Source organism: Capsella rubella, unplaced genomic scaffold, assembly GCF_000375325.1.
Source record: "Capsella rubella cultivar Monte Gargano unplaced genomic scaffold, Caprub1_0 scaffold_6, whole genome shotgun sequence".
Taxonomy (NCBI): Eukaryota; Viridiplantae; Streptophyta; class Magnoliopsida; order Brassicales; family Brassicaceae; genus Capsella; species Capsella rubella.
In genome coordinates, this window is record NW_006238918.1 from 11,037,085 (window position 1) to 11,053,591 (window position 16,507).

The 16,507-nt window shown below is 36.6% G+C and overlaps 1 long non-coding RNA gene across 1 annotated transcript; it reads right to left on the bottom strand.

The window, feature by feature from the left end:
• Positions 1 to 11,632: 11,632 nt before the first annotated feature.
• On the bottom strand, positions 11,633 to 13,241 carry LOC111830031. Its single transcript, XR_002833216.1, has 2 exons — positions 12,760 to 13,241; positions 11,633 to 12,622 (listed from the first exon to the last, which is right to left on the bottom strand). It is a non-coding gene; the product is annotated as an uncharacterized LOC111830031 (long non-coding RNA).
• Positions 13,242 to 16,507: the final 3,266 nt, after the last annotated feature.

Here is a 16,507-nt window from a genome sequence, read left to right on the forward strand (position 1 = left end):
TTTGATAAACACTCGAAGTAGATTAGCATACTCCACCTACATCAATAACCTCATCCTCGGGATCTTCTATCCATTTGTGCTTTCTGTTTAATTCTCTTGTTATTTACTTAGTCTGCTTTGTTTTCTTGCCAGTATCAATAATCGTTACGTTTTAGTTTATGCATGGTAGTCTATGTTTTACAGCTTTACATTTATCGCATGTTTAACATGTTCGTTTAGGATCATTGAAAACCAAAAATCATTTATGCTTTCTTGACTTAATCATTTCTGATATATCTTGATTGCTAGCATCACACCTGATTGGATTGATACCTATTGTACTGCAATGACATGATAGTACTCTAGGGTAATTGATAGAAAAATCCTAGTATCAGTGGACCAAGTGGGCTTCCTGATCTTACCCTTTAATAGTCTCTTGATAGAGGTCAATAAAATGCTTGGGAGTCTGACATGTCTTAGCCCAATGGTTTCCCATCCCACAACGTAGCATTCTGATTTTCCGGTCGGGTTTTGCGACTTAAAAGATGTATCACGGACTCGTCCTCTACCACTGTGATACCCACGGACTCAGCCTTTTCCTCGACCGAAGGAGTGACAACGGCCACGTCCTTGCCATTTTCCACGTCCAAGGCCGGATTGATTATTTTCTTTATGGACGTGGTTAACTTCATTAGTTTCTTTCTTTGTCGATGCAACGACATTGGCTTCAGGGAGTGGGGCTGATCCCGGAGGTCTCAATTCACTATTTCGAATTAATAACTCATTGTTTTGATCGGCGAGCAATAAGCATGAGATCAGACTTGCATATGTTTCAAAGCCCTTTTCATGATATTGTTGTTGCAACAATTCGTTACTTGTGTGGAAGGTAGAAAATGTTTTCTCAAGCATATCCTTTTTGGTTATATCCTCACCACACAGTCTCAAGATAGAAACTATCTTAAACATGGCTGAATTATATTCATCCACGGACTTGAAGTCCTGGATTCTGAGAATCCTCCAATCATACATGGCCTTTGGTAATAGCACCGTCATTTGGTGATCATATCTTGTTTTTAACTCATTCCAAAGACTCTCCGCAAGCTGATGGCGAATAATCAATATTGCCTTATATTTTAAAACTTCAAGACATGCATAAGTGAATAAGGAAGGAGTCTTTGCAGCTTGATCTCTTTTGGCTCCATGTATGGTAAGTAGTGACTCATTGGCTTCTTGTGTGGTAAGGTGTACCAAAATATTTTGGGACAAGTCTTGTATGGCCTAAAAATTCTCCTGGTTTCCGTATGCAGCTTTGGAACACAAAGTAAAGGAGAGTTTCCTTATTTCTCTCAATGCTGATCAACATGTCTAATTCAAAGGGTGGTTTGAACTTGGGTCTTCTCTTGGGTTGTTCTCCATGGGCTGGGGCCTTCTGGTGAATCAAATGAGTGTGTGGACACCCTTCATGGCTGATCCAAGTGTTAAAAGGCTCAAAATCCTCACAACTTGCAAACTAGTGTAGTTTAGCAACTCTGTCAGCGAGCAGTTCAACATGTCTATCAGCGAGTAGTTCAAAATGTACATCAGCTATCATCATCGAATCAAATGAATGGTAAATGATTCCTTGATGACTTGGTGTTGCCACATTAAAAACCTATCTAAGTAAACCCATTAGGAAAAACCCTAGACAATGGAAAAAGAGTGCTTAGAGTTGACTGGCTGACTTTTGATCCTTCTTGAACTATTTGACTTCTGAAGGAAAATATGCTCGTGAACAATTAACCATTCGTCTTATGCTTGTTAATTACTTCATTTAAGATAAGGTTCTTCAATGTTCTCTTTGTAGACCAGGTTGTTGTCAAGAATAATTGTTTTGGTGTGGTTCTGGTTTGCCTTGTTATGATGTTCGCATCAGACGAGAAGCCGCCCACCAACAGAGCCCCTACACAAACCCTTACCCCAACCCCACAATCATAGAAACAAATTCTAAAACAACAGAAAAGAACTAGACAGATTCTTAGAATTAAACTTATGATCGGTCAAATGGTGCTTGGCTCTCCCGTCTCCACGGTCGAGTAGACCGATGGTTCCTCGATCTGCGCCACTAGCGGCGCTCCCAACTAAGCCATGTACTGCGCCCACGGCCGCACTCCCGGCTGCAGCCACTGTGCCTTGATGTGCCTCGTCTCTTTGCAATAGAAACATACACGAGTCTTCACACGTGGCTCACTCTTCTTCGGAGAGCTTGCCAGCTTGTGATCCATGCTCCCGCACCTGAAGCATATATGACCACCCTAACCTACCCTTGAAGTGTCATCCCACTTCCTCTTCTGTCCGTGAGTAGGCTTGCCGCCCTTGTTCGGAACCGACTGCGGCTGGGCCTTCTTTGGCTACATCGACGGACTAGGAACCAACACATGACTCCTCATCTCATCCTCAATACCCGCTGCTACCTCAACCAGCTCCACGCGCGAAGCATAGGTTCGCACCTTGCATCGCAACCACATGTCATGGTAAAGACCTTTCATGAACCGACGCACCTGCATCTGCTCTGGATCTCTCGCACGACCTGAGTACACCAAGAGTCTCCTAAACTCTGCGACATACTCCTGCACTGAAAGCTTACTGAAACAGGATTTTTATGTCCTTTAAAGTTGAATTACCCCAGTGCAATGTAGTACACGGGGCTTAATCGATCCAAATTGGTGTGTTGCAAATAAGAAAGATATAACATAACTAATCAAGTCAAGCTAATCAACTGATCAGTTGGAATCATCAACTTGAATGCATAAAATTATATGATTGAATATACATCAAAGAACAATACTAAAGATAAGCTAAGCAATATATGAAATAAATTGTTCAATATATAGTCAAAGATCTACAGAAGCAATTATAAAGCAGCAAAGATAGGCAAGTAAACAATCAGGTGAATAAAGGTCTCAAGGATGGGGTTAATGGGTTAATGAATCCTCTTAATCTCATTGGGGTAGTTAACATGCTCAATAGATCTAATCCTAGACAATGAACCACTTAACCTAATCAGTATAATCTCTTGGCAAACATTATCAAATCTAAAGCACTTCCTAATCTCAACTTTCATTGATAAAACATACAATAGATATGTATAAAGATCAAGGTCATTAATGTCAATCGACTCCTTAACAGCCAATCTCTTGGGTAAGTACATAGATCTATGGCATTAGTGGATCAGACATTCCACTGAACACTTTTTGTGTGCTGGAATGTCTAAAATCTAATCCCACATGGTTAATGAAAAGACTAAAAATTAAATCTCCAATCTAGAAGGGATCTATTAAAATCTAAGCTTAAACACCCCTACAGACTAATATTCTTCACTAACCTATCCTATCCTCAAAACCCTATAAAACTAATTCATCACCAAGAACACAAACCCAGAAATCTCTAAATCATGCATAACTAGATAGATAATGATCTAAAGAGCAAAATAATGTAAAGAAGCAACTCCAAAAACTCAATAGATCAAAAGATATTAATATTACAAGTTTCTGGAAATGTTTGGTGCCTAAAGAGAAAAACCCTAATGAAACTCGATTTTTTCTCTTAATGACCCAAGATCTCTATTTATACTAAGTTCTGGAAGCGCTAAAACGCAAAAAGACAAATTACAAAGTCGGTTTGAGGTGAGTTTGGACTAAATCATTTTGAACCATCTAAACCAACTAAACCGGTCATAATCAATTTAAAACCAACTAAACTAGCTAAACCGGTCTAAATCGATTTTTACAAAATTTAACCGGACAATCAAATTAAAACAAATAATCCACAATTAAACCAATCAAATCACAATAACCAGCGGAAAACTCAAATAAACCATCCAAATTTCCAAAACCAATTAAACCAACAATTATTCCTATCTAACCATGATAGCATCCCTAACCATTCTAAGTTCCAATGCTAACAATTCTAACAAGGCCAACAAAACCAGAAAACAATCAACGAGCCCCCAGATCATCCCACTCTCCACGCCTTGATTCCACATTCATAGTTTTCATTTACATGTATCACTGAAAGAGATACATAAGTATTTCCAGAAACACTTAGTGAGGCACCCATCCCAACTACTGGGCTATACACACAAGAACCATAATTCACATTCAAGCAATAACCAACAAATACCAAAACGTTAATCAAAATAACCAAAGAAAACCCGAAATGACGAGTAGTAAGATCGACACCCACCACTGGTATCGATCGACACTCGCGAGTATACTCGCAATACAGAAGATTGTAAAAAAACTGATTATGTTTGATAGCAGGTTGTAAAAAAACACGCGGTTCCACCAAAAATTTGTTCCATTTAATTTTTTCCAAAATTACCCCTAGCGATATTAAGATTGTGTCTCCTTTATACCAAACTGAAATCAATTTCAATGACTTAAAGGAAAAATTTTTCAAATTTTTAATTTGTACTTCTTTTTAAATTATAAGAAAATACATATCTATTAGATAAGGTTATTTTCTTTAATGTATATTGCAGTTTGGTATACGTACATAACATTATTTTGTTTAGTGTACGTTCATAGATTTGTTTTAATGAATGACATTATTGTAATTTTGCAGTCATCTTCTACATATTTTTGCAGTCATCTTCAATATCATCGCCGCTTTTCACATGAAACTTTCTCCTCTTATTTTTCTCATTGAAGTTTTACACACCTTATCACACCAAAATCTCTTCAGCTTCTTCTTTTCGCCGAAGTTCTACACACCCAAACTCGTCGAATCTTCTAACACCGTTTCGTTTGCTGTAATTTAATCCTCCCTTGATATCGATTATGAACCAAACAAAGTTGATGGAAATTTGTACAAATTCACTAATTTTTGTTGGTGACGTTGAATTCCATGGTTTCAAATTTTTTTGAGTTCTTCTCTTGTTCTCTCGTTTGTCTTTGTTTTTTTAATTACAGTCAAACATTTAATTTTGATTTTTTTTAATAAAAACTAGAAAGATGCAACGGTTTGGTTACATAGTTACACGGGCATTTTTCACTTTTTGGTTAGTAGCTATTAGATGTAAAGTCAAGTTGACTTTACTTTATGGTGAAAAAAAAATGACTTTGGTGTGATTTGTGAAAATTTCTTATGTTCTTAATACACTTTGACTATATATTGAACAAGTGAAGTCGTTGTGGATTGTATTTGTTTATTCTTATTGGACTATTTACAATGCAATTAGATATATTGTAGATTTGGATTTGGTCCGATTTTTTTATCCTCATTGTAGATTTGTATACGGTCAGATACACGTATAATGAGGAAAAAAAAAGGAGAGGAACATCTCATTTACTTGCATCTATTTTGCTTGATGATTTCCTATGCCTTGTAGACACTTCAACTAATAAAAAATCTCATTCCTTTAGTTTAATCAAAAGTTGGTATCAAAGTGTCATACTCAATCGCAAATAGAGGAAACAAACTAGCTGCAACTAACCTTCGCGGTACCCCAGAGGATAGTTATAAGTTGGTTTATTGTTATATGCACATGTTGGAGAAGATGAATCCATGTACAATTTCATATGTTGAATTGAATGAGGCCTAAAGGTTTAAGTACTTGTTCTTCCCTTTGGGGGCGTGCATTGAAGGCTTCAAAGCCATGAGAAAGGTGATCATTGTGGATGCAACCAGTATTAAAAATGTATATGTAGGAGTACTAATCGTAGATTCAGCTCAAGATCCGGATCACCACCATTATCCGATTGCATTTGGTGTAGTTAATAGTAAGAATAATGTAAGTTGGACTTGGTTTTCAGTAAATTGAAATCAGTTATACCACATTGTTTTGAGTTCGTCTTCTCTAGTGATAGACATTAAAGCTTGATTAAGTCAATAACTATGAGAACCAATTGCATGATTTGTGTAGTAACTAAGTATTATTGGATGGAGGAGTGGGCACTGGGGTATTCAATAACGATATATCCAGTCTACGTGGATCGTTCTATCGTATCTATGTGGATCGTTCTATCATGTTTATGTGGATCGTTCTATCATGTCTATGTGGATTTTTCCGGACGATGTGCGTGGTTTGGTTGTCCTTCCTAAGTATTATGTCATAAAAAGAGGAAGGAAACTAACAAAGAGGATTAAATCAACAGGATAACATTGATGTATGAAAAATAAATCTTCCCTTGGGAGCTGGTTTGAGAGTGAATGTTCCCGAAGTTGATTGATTGTATTTTTATGTAATATCCTATTTGGACAACTTGGTACAACTTGTTTTTGTTATGTACAATTTGAATAATTTGAATTTGATTTTCTTAAGTAAACTTGTTTTTATGATTTTGAAATTGCTCTATATTTTTTCCTATAAGTATTAATATAAAGTTATAAAAATATTAATAGTTAATCGATGGTGGTTCCGATAATTATCTTGATGATATGTTTTTAGACTTGCATGATTGACTCATGAGATCAATATTGTTTTTGGATTTCTGGATTGAGCCTAGTGATTTCGTAACCGTGGCCTCTAGACTCATTCTCATTGCTTAGATTTATTGATGTTGCTTGCTTGTCATGGTTTATATTTATCGCGATAATGTCTCGGTGAATAATCGATGGTGATTCCGATATTCATCTTGACGGTATGTTATTTTATGAAATGGTAAGTATTCTTGACTAGTTAGATCAGTTGTTGGATTACGATAAGGACAATGACGAGAAGAATTTGTTGATGTAGGAAATGAGTTAAGTGTGGAGGTTTAAGTATTTTGTTGGTGAGCTTTGGAAGTAAATGGTTTTACAAGTTTATGTGTTCTTTACGTAGAAGCGTGTGCTAAGGAACAGTTATGTAAGTGTACTTGGGGACTTGCAAGTCTGTGATATATCATGGTTTTTACGGATTTTTGGCCATGATATAAGTCTTATTTATAGAGTTTTTATAGTGTTTTCGAGTTTTTTGAGTCATTTCAGGATTAGGAGCTATTTGGCATGGATTGGAGCTTTTGGAGCTTTTTGGAGCATTTGTGAGCATTTGGAGAAGATGTGCCGAAGGAACGTACCAGGAGAGCATATTTGCTGTAAGTGTCGATCGACACCAATATCTGACGGCAATTGATTTCACGATTAATTGAAGTTCAGAAGATTTGCAGATTCGGCCCAGAAGTGTCTCTTATTTGCAATTAAGCCCAATTCGTGGTTAAGACATATATATTGAGTTTTTAGGGTTTTGTTAAGACTTAAGCTTTATTCTGGAGAGAGAGATTTGTAGAGAACCATGAGAGAAGAATCAAAACCTCTTTCAGAGAAGATTCAAAACTCCTTTACTTCTTCTATTGATTTTTTAATGATAACTATTTTATTCATGATGTTTGTTTCATTCACCATGTGTGAGTAGATTTCTTGTTAGGTTTAGGGCTTTCAAAGGAATTCATGAATTTTTAGGTTGTTAGATTGTTAGGATTGAATCGATAGAGTTCTTCATCTAGATTGTGGTTAATTTGTTCTAGAGTAGTGAAAGCAACCTAGAATCTGATCTTAGGTTAATTGGTAGACACGAAAGTGTTATTTATATCTTGAAAATTATCAAGATTAGCAAAATACCAATTCGCAAAGAGATTTGGTTTAGGGATTTTGTAAACTTATCAAATCTGAATTAAATGCATGTCTTAAACTTTTAAATTTGCAAAGAGATTTGGAATTTAGGGTTCTAGACATAGATAGTCTTTGCAACAAAAGTTGATTGATTATATTTCTGTGATTTGAGTTCAAGAACGGTGCTTTATAAATCATGATAATTCTTTATTTGCAATTCTAAATTTCCTAAGAATATCCCTAGGCCTAGTGTTTCCTCATTATTGTTTAAAACCAATCTTTATTTTAATTTGTTGTTTTATTTGATTTAAAACTTGCTTGCTTAGCTTAATTTAATACCAATTATTTATTGTGTAATCGTCGAGTCTCTTTGGATTCGATCCCTAATTACTACAATGATCTCTTAATTGAGAGAGTATCTCAGGGCAAATTTGAGCCGATAAGTCTGCCGATGCACAAATGTCATGTTAGTCTCGGGGACTTACTAGGGTTGCAGGATGCACGTTACTAGCGGTTCAGGGGCGGGCCAGTGATGTGGTTAGTTCGGTGGAGCTGTATGACATTATTTTGGGCATGAATTGGTTGGATCGGCACAAAGTTTATCTGGATTGTCATCGGGGGAGACTCTGCTTTGAGTGGGCCGGACCGAAGTTGTAACATGAGGGTGTAAGACCGATCTCAGGGAGTTTCAAAGAAGTAAATATTTAGGAGGTGTATTAAACTTCATATTTTAGGAGATTTTGATGAAATTATTTTAGAATTTTGAGATTTTTGAGTGTAGTTTTCAAAAATTTGGGTTATTTGTTAGAGATTTAAAAAGAAAATAACTTGTGATTTGGTGAGATTTGGTTATTGAATTTTTGGTGATTTGAGGAAACTTTAACAGTTAAATGTTGATCACTTCATAAACAAGAGGAACTTGTATTTCCACCTCGTACATCAAGAAGATTTCTTATAAGACAATGATGAGAAAGCTCATCTATCCGTGAGATCGTAACCAGAAGGGATCGTAACCCAAAGGCAGTTAAAGCATCTGAATTTGCCTTGGTAGAGATCGTAACCAGAAGTGTTAAACAAGATCCAACAAGAACTGGATCAAGTTGTTGGCAAAGAAAACATCATTGAAGAATTACACTTTGAAAATTTTAAGAGAAAAATAGGCATTTTAGTCAAAGGAGACAAAGTGTTTCTCATTAGAAATTATTGGATGTGAAGAAAAAAAAAGATCCCAACAGAAAAATGAAAACAATCTAATATAAAGCATAGTAATAGTAATGAGTCATGACCCCATAATTAGCAAGCACTGTTTGTTGTTCTTGAGTACCATGAAGTTGTACTTCCTCATTATTCCCATCATCATATCTTTCATCAACATCAGTTGCTTCCTCATTATTGTCATCTTCTTCCGGAAGAAACAAGTCTGAATGAAATTCTTTACGAAGATAATTATGTAAAATAACACAAGCAAGTACTAACTCTACTTGCGTCTTGTACGGAAAGGGTGGTGCATATTTAAAGATGAGAAATCTTGATTTGACTATGCCAGAAATCCTCTCTATTACGTTTCGCAAGCTAGAGTGACAATGGTTAAACAACTCATATGCATTTACAGTATATTTTTCTTGTCCCCTAAAATCTTGGAGATGATAGCGAGTGTTTCGAAATGGAGCTAGAAATTGACGACGATTGGCGAATCCACAAATAACTAAATAAACTTTCCTAGAATTTTAAAAGCATAGAAATATAAGTAAGATATATAAATTGAAAATTAATAACAAAGAATATTAGTTTTATCATAATGTAGTGATGTATATTCAGGAACTATTAAGAATTGTTAACATAATATATCTAACTTCAATATATTCATTTTTTTCTAGCTTGTATCTCTTCACTTTCTTGAACAATACAATCCATTCAAAAAACATAGCTATAAACACCACAACAACATACCATCAAATATAAAACGTGTATTGTATGCACTAATTAGAGAGAAAATTACACATAGACACACCATCACACAAAAAATCAGATTAACTAGGTTTAAACACGCGGGAGAATATTTTATTTTTTTAACTTTTTAAATAACGACTGTTGTGCGACATATTTTATTGGTCACTAATAGGTCGCATATCAATCGCTACATTAGCCACTAACGTGCGACTATTATGCGACTATTTTGCTACTGTAAATTTTAACTGTTTTGTGACAGATTGGTTTGAAATCTTGTTGATTTTATATGCTTTTAAATTTGATTTTGTAATTACGAATTGTTTGTAAAATATAAAAACGTGTATTAAAAATATTTTTGTTCAACACAAAAACAAAACATGTTTTCATGTTCAACAAAATACACAACCAAGTTCAAATATAATACAACCAAGTTCAAACACAATACAGCCAACACATGTTTTCACGTTCTTTCAAGTTCTAGTAGGAGGGAAAGTAAGAGAGCCTATTCATTTGCAGAGGCATCATTGGACTTAGAGTTGAGGAAAGCAATGAAATTCGGGTCAGTTGCGCTCAAGTACTCCTTAACCAGCTTCAAGTGCTTGATCTCTGCTTATTGCTCAGCTACAACCTGTGAAGCCTCTACTGCAACCCGTGAAGCCTCTGCTTCACGCTCTTCTTGAATAGCTGCTTGTTCCTCTATCTTCGAGTAGCTTCCTCAAGATGTTACTGCAGGCTACTACAAGAAAACATGTGATTAACGAGTGCAAAAACAGTCACTATTCCGTCATTAAGTACCTTGGAACGACTGTTTAGCGACTAAATAAAGTAGTCGCCAAACCAAGCGTCGCTAAATTATTTGGTCACAATACAGTCATTATGTAGCAACTGTATTGCGACATATTTTATTGGTCACTGTGACGTCGCAACTCAGGGATTAGCGACTACAAAAACAGTCACTAGTTAGTCGCTAAGTAACATAGTATGACTGTTTAGCGACTAAAAAACGTAGTCGCCAAACTATGCGTCCCTAATAACTGGGTCGCACAACAGTCGCTAAATAGCGACTGTCGTGCGACATATTTTATTGGTCACTAATAGGTAGCATATCAATCGCTACATTTGCCACTGACGTGCGACTATTATGCGTCTGTTTTGCTACTGTAAAATTGAACTGTTTTTACGACAGAATTGGTTTGAAATCTCGATTTAGGATGCTTTTAAATTTGATTTTGTAATTACGAATTGTTTGTAAAACACAAAAAAAACATGTATTTAGAATATTCTTGTTCAACACAAAAACAAAACATGTTTTCATGTTCAACGAAATACACAACTAAATTCAAACATAATACAACCAAGTTCAAACACAATACAGCCAATACTTGTTTTCACGTTCTTTCAAGTTCTAGTAGGAGGGAAAGTAAGAGAACCTATTCATTTGCATAGGCATCATTCGACTTAGAGTTGAGGAAAGCAATGAAATTGGGGTCAGTTGCGCTCAACTACTTCTTGACCATCTTCAAGTGCTTGATCTCAGCTTGTTGCTCAGCTTTAACCTATGAAGCCTCTACTGCAACCCGTGAAGCCTCTGCTTTACGCTCTCTGCTTGAATAGCTGCTTGTTCCTCTATCTTCCGAGTAGCTTCCTCAAGCTGTTGATGCAGGCTACTACAAGAAAACATGTGATTAACGACTGCAAAAACAGTCACTATTCCATTATTAAGTACTTTGGAACGACTGTTTAGCGACTAAATAACGTAGTCGTCAAACCCTGCGTTGCTAAATATTATGGTCGCAATACAGTAACTATGTAGCGACTGTATTGCGACATATTTTATTGGTCACTATGACGGCGCAACTCAAGGATTAACGACTACAAAAACAGTCACTAGTTAGTCGCTAGGTAACAAAGTATGACTGTTTAGCGACTAAACAACGTAATCGCCAAACCATGTGTCGCTAATAACTGGGTCGCACAACAGTCACTAATAGGTCGCATATCAATCGCTACATTAGTCACTGATGTACGACTATTATGCGACTGTTTTGCTACTGTAAATTTTTACTGTTTTGTGACAGAATTGGTTTGAAATCTTGATTTAGGAAGCTTTTAAATTTGATTTTGTAATTACGAATTGTTTGTAAAACACAAAAAAAGTTTATTTATAATATTTTTGTTCAACACAAAAACAAAACATGTTTTCATGTTCAACAAAATACACAACCAAGTTCAAACATAATACAACCAAGTTCAAATACAATACAACCTACACATGTTTTCACGTTCTTTCAAGTTCTAGTAGGAGGGAAAGTAAGAGAGCCTATTCATTTGCAGAGGCATCATTGGACTTAGAGTTGAGGAAAGCAATGAAATTGGGGTCAGTTTCGCTCAAGTACTTCTTGACTAGCTTCAAGTGCTTGATCTCAGCTACAACCTGTGAAGCCTCTACTGCAACCCGTGAAGCCTCTGCTTCACGCTCTGCTTGAATAGCTACTTGTTCCTCTATCTTCCGAGTAGCTTCCTCAAGCTGTTGCTGCAGGCTACTACAAGAAAACATGTGATTAACGACTGCAAAAACAGTCACTATTCCGTCGTTAAGTACCTTAAAACGACTGTTTAGCGACTGAATAATGTAGTCTCCAAACCATGTATCGCTAAATTATTTGGTCGCAATACAGTCGCTATGTAGCCTCGAAAGAACCCAAAGATCATATGTCATCAGACATACTTATAGCCCGAAGAGAGAACTAAAACGAGCTCACACACCCACCTCCACACTAGAAACGAAGACGGCACAACAAGTAGAACAGAACACGGAACCTAACCATCCTGACCAATCTAGTAACAATGGAAACGAATTGGCGGAGGATCAAGGAGAAGCCTTGAGAAACGGGAGGGGAAACGCCAAAGAGGACCACCTATCGTTACACACGGACCTTCGTAGACCCAGCCAAAGCCATCTACAGACTAAGGACTGGTTACGCTACGCAAAGAGAAGGACAAGAGATCGAACCCGCCACAACGTCTAGATTACTGCCCTGAAACCAAGAAAGATCCCAAGGAGGAGCTAGTAGATGCGATTATAGGAGGTTACCATCCGAATGAAGAACCCACAGAATGAAACCTATCGTCAAATCACCACACCAATAAATCAGAAGGAGGACATAGATATATGCAAAGCTAGGAGACAAACAAGCCAACCCAACAGCTGAATCTAAGGCTTGAAAAATACAACACATAATCTGAGCATAATACACTAACCCAACCGGAGAATGACAGAACCATGTAACGAAACCAGCTGCTACAACCTTCAGAAAAAACCCAAGAGGAAGCTTCCGACGGCGAGAGACGAGACTTGTAGGAGAGGTAAAAAGTGGAATTGAGAGATAACCTAAATCCTTTAACGAGTGAAGCCGGTTGAACCGTAATTTAGACCACACAACAACCAGATCTATCAAATTCAGAGCCGTCAGAGGTAGATCTGCTCTCCACGCATTGTCACGAATCTTCAAAACACGCCGGACATGAAACGTTAGTCCACACTAGCCAAACTTAGAAAGAGTTAGGAACTGCCGCGATAAAAGAAAAGGAATACAAGAAATGAAAACTAAAGCAAATATGGAAGTGGCCATAGGTGGTGCTAAGATCGCAACCAATCTCCAGCCCTATATCAGAATTTTTTTTTAAGCGGCGCCTGAGAAGAAGAGAGAGTTTTTAGGGTTTCTTTAAGCTGGAAATTGCTTTCTTTTAGAATGTAAGAAAAAAAACATAAAATGTAAGAAAGTAATGTTAAAAATACACTTAATCACATCAATTGCTATAATATTTAAATTATTTGGTAATAATTTTTCAGTAATTTATAACTAAATGTTAATGAAATTATTATGTTTTAAAATAAAATAATAACTCTGTCAAAGTTATGTAAATAATAATAGATTATATTTTATCCAACACATATCAAATATACTAATTATGTACTGTATTTTTTTATTGATACTGATTTCACGTGTAAATGAAAAATAAAATATTTATAAAAATGATTACAATGTAAAAAATAAAAATACTATAAGTTATTAAACCCATGCCATACATAGTATAATAAAAACTGATTTTGGGTAAAGAGGTTTTTAAATTTCAATATTATATTATAGTTTATCATGTATAAGAGATATATTATTTTTTATCATTATGTTAATCCCCAAGTTTTTACATTTTTCCCTATGTATTGATCTACTATTTATTAAAGTTTTTTTAAATATTAAAATGAATATAGTGTAGATACATGTTTTATTTACTGTGTTAATGCAATTGCATGATTCATGAACTCAAACTTTTGTTTTTGTAATTGTTGTTGGAATATTATTTGTATCTTAGTTTTTTTATTTTTAATAGATAATTTATCAAATGTATACCAAAAAAACCACTGAAAATATTAGTACTAAACCACTACGAATATAAGATTTATAAGCATCTTTACACTGAATAGATAATATTTTTGGTAAAATAACATCTTTACATTAAATATAGTTTCTGTCAATCATTGTTTTAAAATATGCAATGGACTAAATACATATGAAAAGAAGTTTAATAAATATCCATACATAATTTTGACGTACATGTTGCCAAAAAAGAAAAGAAAATAAAAAAGTTTGTTAATATTACATTTTCACCATATATTAAATTTAGACATACATGTTGCTAAAAAGAAGGAAAAAAACATTTAGACCTACATACGTATGAGCTGTACGGTGGAGAAAAAAAATCACTTTTATATATTTTCTCTGTTTACGACAAACTCAATTATTAAGTCCTAAATTTCAAGAAAGATACATAATAGTTACTGTAGTATAATAGACAATAAGATACAATTTGGTTAAACAAGATTTGATCAAACAAATAGGCCCCCATCTACATGTTTCATAATGGACGCGACTGATAAGGCCATGTTTGTGGAAAATGATTTTTAGACCCACCAATAATCTGGATATTATGAAAAACCTTTTTTCTTCTCTCTTCTCTGGGCGATAAAGATGACTCTTTTTTCTTCTCTTCTCCCTCGCCACCAACGGCGGCGGAAGCCGTCTCCGGTCCTTCTTTCAGGCTCTCCCCTCCTTATGGGGAAGAAAAAATATCCAAAGAAAAAGCCTAAGGGTTGGATTTCCCCACCTAAAAAAGCTCCATTGCCTTCATCCCCCTCTTTTCTGAAACTGAGAAGTCTCTGTTGCCTTCGATTGTACCTTCTCCCTCTCCGACTAATGCCTTAGCTGAAGCGCCGTCTTCAGACTTAGCCATTGCCGTCATATATCTGGCTATTCCTACCCCTGCAGCCGTAGATCTAAGCTTTATAGATCATGAAGCTTCAGGACGTCCTATATTGTTTGAGGAGGTCATTGATGCTGTCCCTTCGACTCCAGTAACAACGAGCAAGAATGATGTACCTTCGAGACTTGTTGAGGTAGATGTTCTGGCTACAAATGAAGTCACACCAAGAGATGATAAATGGCTAAGGCTCTTTAAAGGATCAGCTAAGCCGTTGTCAAAGAAGGGCAAGGCATTCCAGCTTTCATCGGGAGAGGCGTGCATCGAGATGCCCAACTCGGAGATCCAGAAGCACCCAACATCTTGAGAGTCCTTCATCATCGGGCAATTCTACTCGGATCCCCCATCTCAGGGAACCATTCACATGATTGTCAATGGTATATGGAGCCAAAAGTTTTGGGATATATCGGTTTCAAAGCTGGAAGGGAATGCTTTCCTCTTCAGTATTCCCTAATGTCCAGACACGTTCTAGAATCTTGGATCAAATATTGTGGAGTATAGACGGACAAACTATGTTTGTAGCAGATTGGACGCCCGAATCACACCGGAGAAGCCCGAGCTCTCGTCTGCTCCAATATGGTAGGAACTCAGAAATGTCCCTCTACAATGCTTTAATGAAAGCGGTCTCGCTCGTATCGTAGGGCATGTTGGAGACCTGAAGAGCCTTCACCCTTCAACGGCTGACAAGTAAAACTTGGAGGTGTAAAAGGTGTTCACAATCATCGATCCTCTGAAACCGCTACGTGAGGCAGTCAATGTGACGTTTCAATCATGTGAGATAAAGAGACTGCTGGTCTCTAGCCCTTGGATGCCACCAGTCTGTGCCGATTGTAAGGAGATTGGCCATAGTGTTAAAAGATGCAAGGCAGTCCTAATTTCCTGCTCTGGTTGTAATTCTACTGTGCACACCTTGGATGGCCGCCTAAGAAAAAAGAAGTAAAAACTGAAAATATACAGGGTTAAGCAATCCCAACCAGAATCTATGGTTCCTTCTGCCTCAATCCCTGGTGCAAGCAAGCACGTGCAAGAAACATTAATAAAGGTGTTCTCTTGGTATCAACCTCAGCCCTAAACGGTCAAAAGTTAGTAGGTGAAGCTAGTGGATCAGTTGGTACTAGTGCCTTGGCAGGGGCCTTAGGTGCAGAGGAGGATTTTTCTGATATGGTTTCTAGAGACTCAGACGGTTATGCGGATTTAGCTGATTCTGAGGGGGGGGGGGTATGATGATTATCAGTTCACAACAGTGGTGTCAAACCGGCAACGCAAGCGTGAGCGAGGCAATAGCTTCAAAGTCAACAAATTATGATATGTATAAACCTTTTTTAATGGAATGTCCGAGGCTTTATTAAACTTTCCCATCGTACCAATTTAAAAAATGGATTCGTAGTAATAATCCTCTTTTTGATAGTATTATTGAGACTCATGTGCAGCAGCACACGCGAGCAAAACTCAGAAATAACTTATTGTCTGGCTTGGTTTTTGAAGATAAGTACATTTACTCGGATATGGGGAAGATTTGGGTTCTATGGCACCCTAGTGTCAAAGTTACTATCTTATCAAAGTCTCTCCAAATGGTCACATGTGAAGTAAAGTTTCCTAACTCCAGCAGTCCAATGGCGGTTTCTTTTGTTTATGCGGCAAACGAGGAAGTGGAACACTGCTTGCTTTGGGACAAAATTGTCAGTCTTTC